Source organism: Dermacentor silvarum, chromosome 10 (genome assembly GCF_013339745.2).
Source record: "Dermacentor silvarum isolate Dsil-2018 chromosome 10, BIME_Dsil_1.4, whole genome shotgun sequence".
In the NCBI taxonomy this organism is placed as follows: domain Eukaryota; kingdom Metazoa; phylum Arthropoda; class Arachnida; order Ixodida; family Ixodidae; genus Dermacentor; species Dermacentor silvarum.
The window spans coordinates 56,180,428-56,193,061 of NC_051163.1; the positions used below are offsets into that span (position 1 = coordinate 56,180,428).

The following is a 12,634-nucleotide window of genomic DNA, read 5'->3' on the forward strand; positions in this document are numbered from 1 at the left end:
TAGCAGCTCAACAGGAACGCCACTGTGCTTATACAGGGTGTCCCACGTAACTTTAGCCGAACTTTAAAAATATTCAAATGCCATGTAGCTGGACAGAACTAAAGTAATGGTATTTGCCATGGCTTGGAGACACTCAAGTTATTTTTTGCATTCCCCCTAATTACATAATTAGCCTGAATTAATCAGCTTGTCAAATATTATAATTAGATGAAATGTGTCAATGAGAAAATTGTAGAGCAACATGAAAAACTCCCGATACAGCTTTCTGTTGCTCAGTACGTGCTACATAATGGTGTTTTTCTGAGCTAGAAAGAAGCTCGTGTATACGAAATGCGAAAACACCCGTGTACTTAGATTTAGGTGCACGTTAAAGAACCTCAGGTGGTCCAAATTTCCTGAGTCCCCCTCTACGGCGTGCCTCATAATCAGATAGTGGTTTTGGCACGTAAAACCTCATAATTTATTTTTTTTAAGCTCGCGTATACTCGAAAAACTGACGCAGTTTCACCCGAAAGGCGAAGCATCAATTGCGATAGCAAATTTGTGGAGAGCTATACGGAGTAAGGATAGTACTTTTATCAGCTGTACAAACTTGGACATGCCGCAGCACCGGCAACACAAAGAACTGTTGTCGACGCCGTCGGCGTTCTGCCCGCGTTCGCACAAAACGCGCGAGGCGTTGGTGACTGTTGCCGATGCCTCTGGGGGCGGCGCGGAGGTTTTCGACGAGATCAGAACGGGACACTCGTCGAGCAGCGTCGGAAGTCTTTACCACCTTGTCGCCTCACAACGGTTGTATATAAATAGGCATTTTGTGCCGCAGCTAAACGTCGCCTCCCCAAGTCCTTTCGCGTGTCTGAAGAAGTCGCGTTTGCTCTACATATATGGTGATTGTAAAGGAGGAAAGAGACGCTTAATTCTGCAGCCCTTAAGGGAGCACGGCGCAGAACGCGCGTTTGTTCTCAGCCGTGCGTTCACTCCCCGTGAAAGCGCGCGTCCCTCGCGCCCTTTCACTCGCACATACAGCGTTCGGCGCGCGGCGACAATTTCATCGCCTTTGACGTCATACGGAACCTCACGGCGACGGCGACGGCAGAAATCTGATTTGGAGTGTCCATATAATTGCTATCGCAATAAAGAGATTAAAGAGATGTACGCAGGAATGCTAGAGTGAAAAGCATGTATAGCACAGTAACTCAAGCAGGCTGGGCGGCTATTTGTCACCGCCAAGTTTCAAAGGGGATGCGAATAAATCGTCATCATCGTCATACAGATTTCCATAGCTCAGAGTAGACTTTGATGTATAGCATTTCTAGATATTAAGGGAGCTTACGACAACGTAGACAGGGCATTGATGCGGGATATTCTCAAGCAGGAGGTTAAAGACAACGTCGATTCGTGGAGCTGTCGGGGGACATATACAGTGTGTTTATTTTTAGCTGCGCCAAATTTTAAAAAATTGCCCGTGACAGACAGCGCAATTCCAACCCTTCACCTAAGTGACTCGAATAGGTGGCCACACTACAATAAATCAAAATGCTTAATCAAATAATTAACATAATTGCACTAATTACCTTTTTAAGTATTTAGTTGATGGCACATATTTCAATTTACGAATTGTAGCCGGTGAGTTCGCGAGGCGTATCCACTTGAAACGAATTCGACTACGCCAGTTTCGAGATATTCATTTTCAGTGTCCGATGAAATGCCCTGGCGTTCCAGTTACTTTTCTGCTTTGATACATAAAGCAGCGTTTTTCTAAAAAAAATCTGCGGAACCCATCTAGAAGTAGTGGCCGCCTCATCGAGTAATTATTATCAAGGGTTAAAATTGTGTTATCTGCCGTAGGCAATTTTCTTAAATTTCAGGCCGCCCCCCCCCCCCCCCCAAAAAAAAAAAAACACCCTGTATAGAGACAACAGAGTGCAAATTGTATGGGAGGGCCAGAAATCCAACGAAGTTGTGGAAATTCACCGCGGATTGAAGCAAAGATGTCCTATGTCTCCAATGTTGTCCACGCTTTATGTTAAGGGTATAGAAAAACGACTGAAAAACAGTGAATCTGGTTTTGATCTATTTTTACATCCGTAATAGGAAAAAGATGCAACAGAAGCTCCCGGGGCTGATGTATGCGAATGACCTATAGGTCTACTAGTGGATAATGTGAGGGATTTGCAGAGACTTACGAATAGAAAAGGCAATGCAGCGACGCATCTAGGCCTTAAGTTTAGCACAGAGACATCTGGAATTATGATCTTTAATGAAGAGACGAGTAATTACGTGGTGTCAATTCAACAGCAAGTCATACCCATAGTCAGACAATATTGATACCTCGGCGTATGCAAAAACGAAGGAAATACTTAAGCACCCACCGAGATAATCTGAAAAATGAAAGGTAAGCGGAATGCAGAAATAATGAAAGATGGAGCACTTTAGTGCTACAATAAAGACGGTGTGGTACGAGGAATTTGGAAAAGTAACTACGCGCGTGTTAACGTTCTCAAATGCAATTCGGTGTTTTAAATCAGAAATCTTGTCGGCGTTAGAGATTACCCAAAGGTCGTTGGGCCAACTAGCTTGGGGGGGGGGGGGGGGGGGGTAAAACCACAACTGAGGCACGGCAAGGTGACATGGGTTGGTCTTCTTTCGTAGTCTGAGAAGCGCAAGGCTGAATTAGTTTTAGTAGAAGACTAAGTATTGGTGGGAAAAAAAAACAGGGAACACACTGACTGATACAACCGCAGTCATTGCAAGCGTAGGTTACGGTACAATACAGTGATAAAAGTTCTACATACGAAAGTTACGATCGAGATCAGATAGGCAAAAGGCTAGATGGTGATAGATGCAGTAGAACCTAATTAAATCAAGCAGCCTAAAAGGGAATTTGTCGTCAAGCCCGTTTGAAAGGGGGGATTCCAATAAACATCGTCACCATCATTATCACCATCATTTAGCCTTTACGGCACGTTGCCACAGGCTGTGCTCCGTCATGCACAGAGTAGACATTTTGGTGCTGTCGGAAACGCGCAGTGCGAATCTGTGGCCGATTTGCCGGTGTCCGTAGAAGCGTAGGTGCGATAGCTGTTCCAGCGCGGCAACCAACGCTGACGGTTTTCCGTCGGTCTCGTCTCGTACAGCACCGAGGGTTACCATGCCTGTATCCTAAATGGCGGCGCTTAGCAGGGCCCAGCGTTACGAGACGCGTGGTAGCTGCCAAAGGCGCGGGCCCTTGCACCCAGCAGAAATTGCCTAAACCTACGTGCTGCTCACGCCAGCATGTTGCAGCTGCGTAATGCTAGAACACTATTCGAGGAGTTACACTTTAAAGTTTCGCCATTCGGGACTGCACTGCCAAACTTCACGTTAACATGCAAAGGCAGGTCAAAGTATGAAATGTTGAAACATGAATCTGCTAGACGATTGCAATTTTGTTCGCAACAAGAAACAGTCGTTTCGATGTGTATATCCAGCCTCTCAGAACCGCAGTATGCCCTCACGTTAACTTAGATATGTTCTGCAATATGTTTCATCACACTTTGATCAAACCGGCATTATGTGCAGTAGTCATAAAGAGTTTCATACAGGGTACATGTCCTTTATCCCAGTGTTCCGTTGAAGCAATAACAAAAGAACACGCGGGACGGCAAGTCTCCAGACAGGTCGTAGTAAGGTCCAAGGAATTCGAACAGCACCGAACTTCTTCTATTTGTGGCGCGTACACCCGTACCTGCGAGTGGAGCAAGGAGAGAAAGCGCCAAGCCAGTGATGATGTACGAGCAGGCGCGTGGTAGTGCGCACGCATCGACGACACTGTTACTTATTATTGCGATAGCAATTATATGGACACTCAGAGGATTTCTGCCGTCGGCGTCGCCATCACCGTCGCCGTGAGGTTCCGTATGGCGTCAACGGTGATGAAATCGGCGCCGCGCACCGGACGCTGTATGTGCGAGTGAAAGGGCGCGAGGGACTCGCGCATTCACGGGGAGCGAACGCACGGCGGAGAGCAAACGCGCGCTCTGCGCCGTGCTCCCTAAAGGGCTACAGAATTAAGCGTCTCTTTTCTCCTTTGCAATCGCCGTATATATAGACCAAACGCGACTTCTTCCTTCGCGTGAAAGGCCGTGGGGGGACGGGAGGGAAGGAGGGGAGGCGACGTTTAGCTGCGGCACCAAATGCGTATTAATATAAAAACGTTGCGAGGCGAGAATGTGGTAAAGACTTCCGGCGCTGCTCGACGAGGTTCCCGTTCTGATCTCGTCAAAAACCTCCGAGCCGCCCCAAGAGGCCCTGGCAACAGTCACCAACGCCGCGCGCGTTCGGTGCGAACGCGGGCGAAATGGCAACGGCGTCGACAACAGTTCTGCGCGTTGCTGGTGCTGCTGCATGTCCAAGTTTACACAGCTGATGAAACTACCAATCCTTACTCCATATAGCTATCTACTAAGTTGCTATCGCAATTGATGCTTCGCCTTTCGGGTGAAACTGCGACATTTTTTTTTAAGGCGAAAGGCTTAGGTGCCTATGGTGGCGGTGACCTTGCGATGACCTTGGCGAAACTGCGCCGTGACAAGAAATGGCCGACGCCGCAAAGAGTAAATACACGTCTAAAAATACTCGGATTGACGTCACATTTCTGAGGGAGGTTTCTGTACACAAAGTAAATTAGTGGCTTCGAAAAGAAAATTTGGTAACTTTCAGTCTGGGTGCGAATCGAACCCGGCCTCCGCGGTGCGAGACGAGCACGCTTCCCTGAAGCCATGTCTACTTTTTTTAACACGAAAGTGTTTTATGCCTGGGTCCACCAAGACTTCAGTGACGTATTTCCGTCACGGAAATACGTCATAGAACATAATACAAAGAAAGAAACCAGAAGAAAAAGTTCCACAAACATGCAAAATTTGGAAATCGAACCCACGACCTCTCGGTCCGCGACGATAGATCGCCGAGCGTTTAACCCATTGCGCCACAAACGCATTTGCAGAGAGCTACACAGACGCGCCTTATATATCTAACACTCCTCCGTGTACCCACGCTCTTGCTCGGGGCGGTGCCGCCGCCTACGAGCAGAAAAGAGAAGTACTGCATTATGACACTAACGCGCACCGACACTGAACGCTTCGGTGGTCTCAGCACTACGACGCCTCGATGCCAGCATTCGAAGGGACGCTGGCATCAAGAAGCACTACCAACGCCACCTAGGTGGCGTTGGTAGTGCGTTCACCGTACTCAGCACAGCGGAGCGTGGCCTCCGCAATTAGCCCTGAAAATGTTTCTGAAGTTGATCGCGGAGGCTGCAATTACGACGCGCTGTACGCGCTGATTTGACTCGGTGACGATTCAGTTACGTGCTTTGTCTTGCGCGTTGTATTAGTGTGTCAGTTACGTGCTTCGTCTTTCGCGTTGTGCTAGCGTGTGCAGCGTAGTGCAGCTTCCATATGCACGACGGTTGCTCATGGTCATCGACGTTGGTAGTCGTGATGGAGGAGACGTGCCACCAGGCGTCAGCGTGGGTGCATCAACGCCTAAGGGCGCTTTAGCCACAAAACACCAATAGACATTATATATCAATGTGCAATAAACATTACACTACTTCTGTGAAGACACGTTTCACTTTCGTGTTCTATACCGATTCCTATATAAGAGGGATCAACCACATTTTTTTTTATTATTGCCGACTTTGACATTATACAGCAACAAAAACACAAAACACCGATTAATCATAAAAGATCAAACGTGTCAGCGCATTGTTTTTAAGATTGCTGGGACGCAATTTTTTTTTTTTGGGGGGGAGGATACTTCAAAGGACGTTAAAGAAAGTGTTACCTTTAGATCCACAAGGAATAAGATTCTTACGGGGCGAAACCGTATGACGTTATTAGCCCCGAGAACAAACAAAAACGGCGCTGCGAGCGCCGCTCGCATGACGTCATGGCAAGGATTTGCGCTTGTCGTCTGCTACAGTTCGGGCTGCGTCCTGGCGCCTTCTGCAACGTTTCCGTTTGTTCGCTCTCGTTCCCTATGCTGGTGCACTTATGACAGTCCTCTCAAATATATTTTGACGATGTCTTCGTTCGTCAAAATTTCTTGAAAGAGCTTACTTTCTAGACAATATATTTCTCAAAGGCAACGTTACTGTGCCGGCCAACGGAGGTCACTCCAGAGCGGTGTGGGTTTTTCATGCGCAGTTCTACACTCTGAAGTGGTAGCTCACGTGGATAATAAAAGCATAAACGCGATAGCATATGATAGAACAATCTAGTTCAGCGACCATACTTTCCGTGGTGTAACAAACACGTAACAAACGATGGCTATATATGACTTCTACCAATATTTACCTTGAGTTTAACCCGCTAAGTCTTGTTTGCTCACGACGAGCTTTTATTGGCAAAATATTGAACTTTCGCATTTATTCACAGAAACGGTCGGCAGTAGCACGAGGACTAAACAACACATCGCATATGTTCTACCAGTACCGTTTGCTTTTTGAACTGCTTCTCAAAATTACGCCGTTCTTAACCAGTTAATTTTAGGCGGCGGTAATTTTAAGTAAAGCTAATTGAGGCTTTAAGCTATTTGCCGCACACAAAAACGCATTGACCAATATTTAGTCTTTTCGGTGCTACACCCTCTACTCCGTTCAACAATTCAGCTCTGCTTGTTCCTTGGGGAACCATTCTGACCGATCTGCTTGGCGAAACTGACACAGCTGCTCGGCGCAACTTTTTGGGTGAAATACGAAGCTTCATTCATTAGTTGTATGGAACACATAAAAAAGTATCAGCATTCACCGAAGGAGGTCAAAACGCAAGTGAATGCATATGAGGCTTGCATATATATAGGCGGGGGGTTGCCTCTTCCAAGCAGCCGAAGCTGCACTCTGGTGCCTCGAGTACGTTATAAGAGTTCCAATCGGCACTGTAAAGGGCGTTTGTATGGTTTCAATTCGAGCCTGTAGTGAACGGAAGGGTTTCGCGAACAATGCGCGCCTCGTCATAACGTCATAATTATTCTTGGTTGCTTCCATAGGTGTCTACCCTATTGTCGATAAAGAGCGCTTCAGGCCACTATGAAACATTGCATGGCATGTAATGGCTTGGCTCTTGATCGGCTCTTGATCTTAACCACGAACCTATTTTTCAGGTGATTGCTATACATACATTTAGTGCAGTCGTGTTAACAGCCATGTAGAATGCTTTTTCTTGGTGGCTGTTTCGGAGAAAGGTGAAAGTAGTAGCAATTTTTTTAATAAATACGCGTATTGTTTTTACGCATTGCTTCAGTACCCACATGTGAGGAGAACAACTCAACAGAGCAATGAAAAGCTTGATGAAAGCTTCGCAAACAGTATCCTATTCTAACATGCTGATTTACATATAAAGGTGACACCAAATACCAATATTGCTGTTCCGTGTAAATCACAATGTCTGGCATAACTACGTACTAAAGAAATGTTAAGTTTGGAGCGAAGCATCGTACAATGAAAATTTTCCATACTGAATTTGCAGAGATTGTTTTTTCGCAATATTTATGAGCAGAAACGGCTCACCACTGCGTTGCAAAAGCAGTAGCCCCTGCAACGCGATATCCAAGCAGGACATTTTCGAGATTCACGCAGTTTCGAAAAAGAGACTGCACTTTAGGCGTGACGGCAGAAAGCAGCCAAAACATCGTTCTGGAGGTACGGCGGGCGCGTCCCATACACCGAGCATGCACGAAGCGAACGAGCGCGCGCGGCAGCCGAGCGAACCGGAGCGAGCGGCATCCTGGCCATGACGTCACTCGGGAGAGGGCGCCACTCCATCTTGTCGCCGCTAATAATGCTCCTGTGCCTTCACAGTTTGTGGAAGACTAGAACGCAGTTCACTAATGCTGATGTCGTAATGAGATCTGCACGCGATCACTTCATTGAAAGTGTAGTACGGTTCAGGGGTGTCCAACATGGATTGAAATGCTGGACGAAGTGGCAGCATTGAAAAAAAAATTTTAATATGTCGTGCCAGTAAACATTTTGCTGAATCCACGGCTGCTCCACCGTTGTGGCTTACTAAAGGTGTACCTAGTGCGTGCCTGATTGCACACGTCACGTGGTCACAGAGACGCGCTCATGCCACTGTTCGCGCGTTCGTCTTCTTCCACAGCTGGCTCCAAAGCCGCTGATCATGCCAGCGTTACCATACTGCCCCTCAAGCTTGTGCCACTGCTCGCGCGTTCGTCGTCGTCTTCCACAGCTGGCAGGCTTTCTGCTTCATGTTTTACAAACGCGTAACACTTGCTTTTTATTGCGATAGCAATTATATGGACATTCCAGGCGCATTTCTGCCGTCGGCATCGCCGTGAGGTTTCGGATAAAGTCCAAGGGCGATAAAATCGTCGCCACGTGCCGTATGTTGTATGTGCGGGTTAAAGCATGTCAGGGTGAGCCAGCAATCGCGGCTCAATCTACTCCGCGTTCTACTCCGGGCGACCGCGCGCGCCCACCCGCCCGGGCCACCATACCCTGAAAGCCATCTGCTACGGGGATGGAGTCCACCGTGCGCTGTGCTCTCGCGGCTTAGTTCGCGTTGATGCGAGAGGCAGCACGAAGGTCAATTCACTCGCTGCAGCCGCCGCGCTTCCTCACTCCAGCGTTTTGGCCACGAGTTTCCGCAGTCATCGAGTGAGATGTGTTCATGCTTGCTTGTGCGCGCGTGACAGCTAGATGCTTGTTAATTTAGTTAGTATGGGTAGGTTTACCAGTTTATTCGCCTGAGAAAACTACTCAACTTCGTATAGCTGTCCACTAATTTGCTATCGCAATCGATTCTTCGCCTTTCAAGCGAAACTGCAACTTTTTTACCATCGTGATCACTTCACTAACGTGATCCCATTGTCGTCGTCGTCGTACCATCTTCGTCACTCAATCGACATTATCCTTCGTCATTCTATCATAATTATGCTGTGGGTAATCAATCGTGTTTTGCTTCCATCGTCAGGTCATCGTCATTGGGTCGTCGTCATACTGTCGCTATCATGCATCATGCATGATATGTTATGCGTTTTTATAACACAGTCGTCACTCCAGCTCTCGTCATGCCGTCGTCACCAGCAAGTGTGACGTCACAATTGACGTCATACAGTCATCGTCATCCCATTGTCTCCACACCGTTGTCATGCCATCGCTGTCATTCCGTCGTCGTCATATACAGTTATCATGCATTCGTTGGCGAACAATAATTCAACTCCGCCATCTGCGATAAGCTACAAGTTCGCAGACCGCGAATGTCGTCATCGACCAGTCAACTGAGAAATTCAGAAGAATTGTATTGCGAAGCGTTGTTATCCGGAGGAGCGTCCCAGAGACGGATTGCGCGAGGCAGGAAAAACTGCTTTGGGTATATCCTGTCAAAATCGTCCGCAACACGTGAAAAAAGGCGATGCACCCGTTGTGATGTGAAGTGCCAGATAGATTATTTTATGGTGATTTATTGTCATCCTCTATGAAACGGATCGGTGACAAATAGTCGCCTAGCCTGCTTGAGTTAATCGGATCATTCGGCTAAGAGCGCCATGTCGGAGCATCCGGGCGTGCACGCCAGATTAAATTATTTTTGCTCGGGAGCGCGTGGCAGAGAACGGACTTAGCGAAACTTGCCAGCGCGCGGAATGTCGGAGGTCATGCGAACAACTGTCGACCGGATGCAGTTACCGCGCGTCGCGAACACCTATTGCCCTCACCGTACATCATAATGCGTAATCCCGCTTTCCCAGGAGTTCACCGATGGCGCAACAAGCGCAGGCAACCACGCGCTCTGAGTATTGAGTTTCAATCGTTGAGCACTGTTTGTGACACTACTAGTAGAGCAGGGCTCCAAGCGAAGTCCCATCTGCCAGCAGGACGCCATCGGCGAGGGAAAGCAATCGAGCTAACCTGGTCGGCCACGTTACAAGTCGCGCTCAAGGCCATCTCTTCTGGAACCTTGGGAGAATAGAAACGAGAAGCGCGCTGGATATCCTTAATTCTCGTGGGCCGCGATCGAGAACAGACGTTTGGATCGTGAAACGACAACAAAAGTTTTTTTTTTTTTTTTGTTAATCAATCCACCACATAGCCGTAGTGCGAGTCGTGTGTGCGTGATATTTACCAGTAGTAGAGCAAGGCTCAAAATGTAGTCCCATCTGCCAACAAGACCACACCAGCGAAAGAACACAGTCGGTCACGGTGCGAGTGTCGCTCAACGTCATATCCTCTGGACGGTATCGAGGACAGTAAGTAAAGACCATAAACAAAGAACAGCAGCATAAATAATTGTAACGAAATTGGCCACTTTTGCGGCTGCATGGCGGCGCTCCGATGCAGACCGAAGGTGACGTCCGGTGGCCAACGCTGGAATAGCTAAAGCTGGCGAGGCCATTCCGGACACCGTTTTCTTCCGCGAATCCACCTTTCCTTCCATAGCACTGCCGCGCCCGGGCAGCCTTGTCAATGTCCCTGACTAAGTCGAAAGATGACGGCTCTCAGCTATAACCTGCCTAGTGTAAGCTAAGCCTGAACCTATATACACCGCCATCCGGCACGTGGGCCGTTCTCTTCGATTCCGTCACGGAGAAGACCCGATGTGGCCGCACTAAACGTCGGGCTCAGAACTAAGCACCAAAATTAACCTTACGTAACTTTGGAATGTACAGCTATACAATCATAGTGAGTGCTTGGAAGTGCTTATTAGTGAAACAAAACCATATTTCTCTAAAGCCCGCGCCACCCTCGCCAGCTTATGGTCTACATAGCAGCTTACTTGCTGAGCGCTGACGAAGCTCGTCGTGAAGCTCGTAGCGATGACGGGTTGCTCCGCAGGTCCTCGGTTAATCGCCGTGGCCATAGTTCCTCGTGAACAGTTTATAGGCCAGGCGTCGTCGACAGGTGGGAACGCGCACAAACAAACAAAAAACGAGCAGGCACGACTACTATACGCTGCGCGCGCTTAACCGGCAAGTCGTTTACGTATACAGTGACGTGCAGTATGCGCATCCGAGGATTGAAATGCACGCCGAGCCGTCGCGTATGTTCCAGGAGCTCGAATTGCCAATACGGTCCAACTTGAGACGAGAAATGTCCCCGGTATAACCGCTTTTGCGCAGGTCGAGCAGTGAGCCATCTCTGGCAGCAGCCAGAACACGTTGAGTACTGCCGTGTCGGTGAGAGTGCCGCATGCTAAGTCTCTCGAAGCGTGCATCACATTCTGGAAGCCCGGAGCTGGAAGCCAGTTCTTCTGAGTCGGTATAACGTGGGGACACGCGTAGCGTGTAATGCCGTCAAACACTGCCATTGTTGATGCGTAAGCACATGGTGTATAGGTAGGACAGCAGGCGGTATGCTACGACGCAGAGTTCAGCCAACACGGTGATACAACAAAAGGTCGACAGAAAATACAACATGGCATCCCGAGCCCCCAGATGTTCGGTTCTTGACCAGGACGACCACGATGCTGAGCTGTTTGGCGCATGCGTCGATACGCCCGGGTATTACTTTTTTTTTTTTTGCGCATTGCGCGTAATATTGCTCTACGTCACTGGCTCGCACGCCGCCACGCTGCCACGCTGCCGTTATCACCGCGATCAACGCGACCGGGGACGTAAAAAAAAAGACGAATCAAATGGGAAAGATAAGTTGTACCGCGTATGCAGTTGCCCAACTCGGAATGTTTGAGTTCTTAGACAGCAATGGTACTAGCATTCTCCCCGACGTTTTATCGATATATCAACCCGCCGACGGTATCTTCGAGTTTCCGCGGCCGCCTTCGGGCTCGCGATGGGCACTGGCCGCGAGCATGACTTGCAACTCACGAGCGCTCGTCGTAAACACGTTTCATCTAATTGTCTCTAAAACGTCGCCTTCTCATGCCGCACCGTTTCCCTTCGGACTAAAAATTAAGTTCTGAGATGTTACGTTCCAAAACTATGATCAGGGCCGCGAATTTGTAGCGATGCCTTACGGACTTATTCTACACTAGCCTTATCATCCACCGTTCACGGCCGGCTGATCCCGTTGATAACGCGAGCGGATCATCGCTCTGACCACTGACAAAGCATGATTAGCGCGAAAGGGCATTATTACCGGAAAGGCATCGCTACAAAATACCGGCCCTGATCACGAGGCACGCCGTATACTGAAGCGCTCCGACTTTTGACAGCCTGGGATTCTTCAACCACACGTTTTCAAGCGGAAATTCACAGTATACGTCCGTTGGAAATGTATTACAGGCCTCCTAGAATTGGTGGAAAACTAGCTTTAAGAGAACTGTACACATCACTAGGACACAGTTTTAGGCGCATTCCAATGTGTCTCCCCTTGTTCATTTAGAGGAAACAAGAGTCAAAAAGGTGCTTTCGTACAGACATCTTCGTGGAAAACAAAGACTTAACTCGCATCTATATATAAATACACAAGCGTTTTTCTTTCTTTTTTTTTTTACCACCGTCGAAATGCGGCTGCCGCTAACCTCAAGCTCAGCAGAGCAACGCCACAGCTACTCGGCTACGGCGCCGAGTCGCTTCGGGCTGCCATAGTGCACGGGTTTGCCGTTCTTTCAAGGCATCCGCAATCTGACCGTTTCTATCTCTGTATGGCTTGCGCCAGTTGCGTTTTTTCCAGATA

General features: G+C 48.3%; 1 protein-coding gene across 1 annotated transcript in view; it reads left to right on the forward strand.

The window, feature by feature from the left end:
* The window catches only part of LOC119431553 (lysosomal alpha-mannosidase), a 102,536-nt gene that overhangs the window by 79,815 nt on the left and 10,087 nt on the right, over positions 1–12,634 (forward strand). The window lies entirely within an intron of this gene.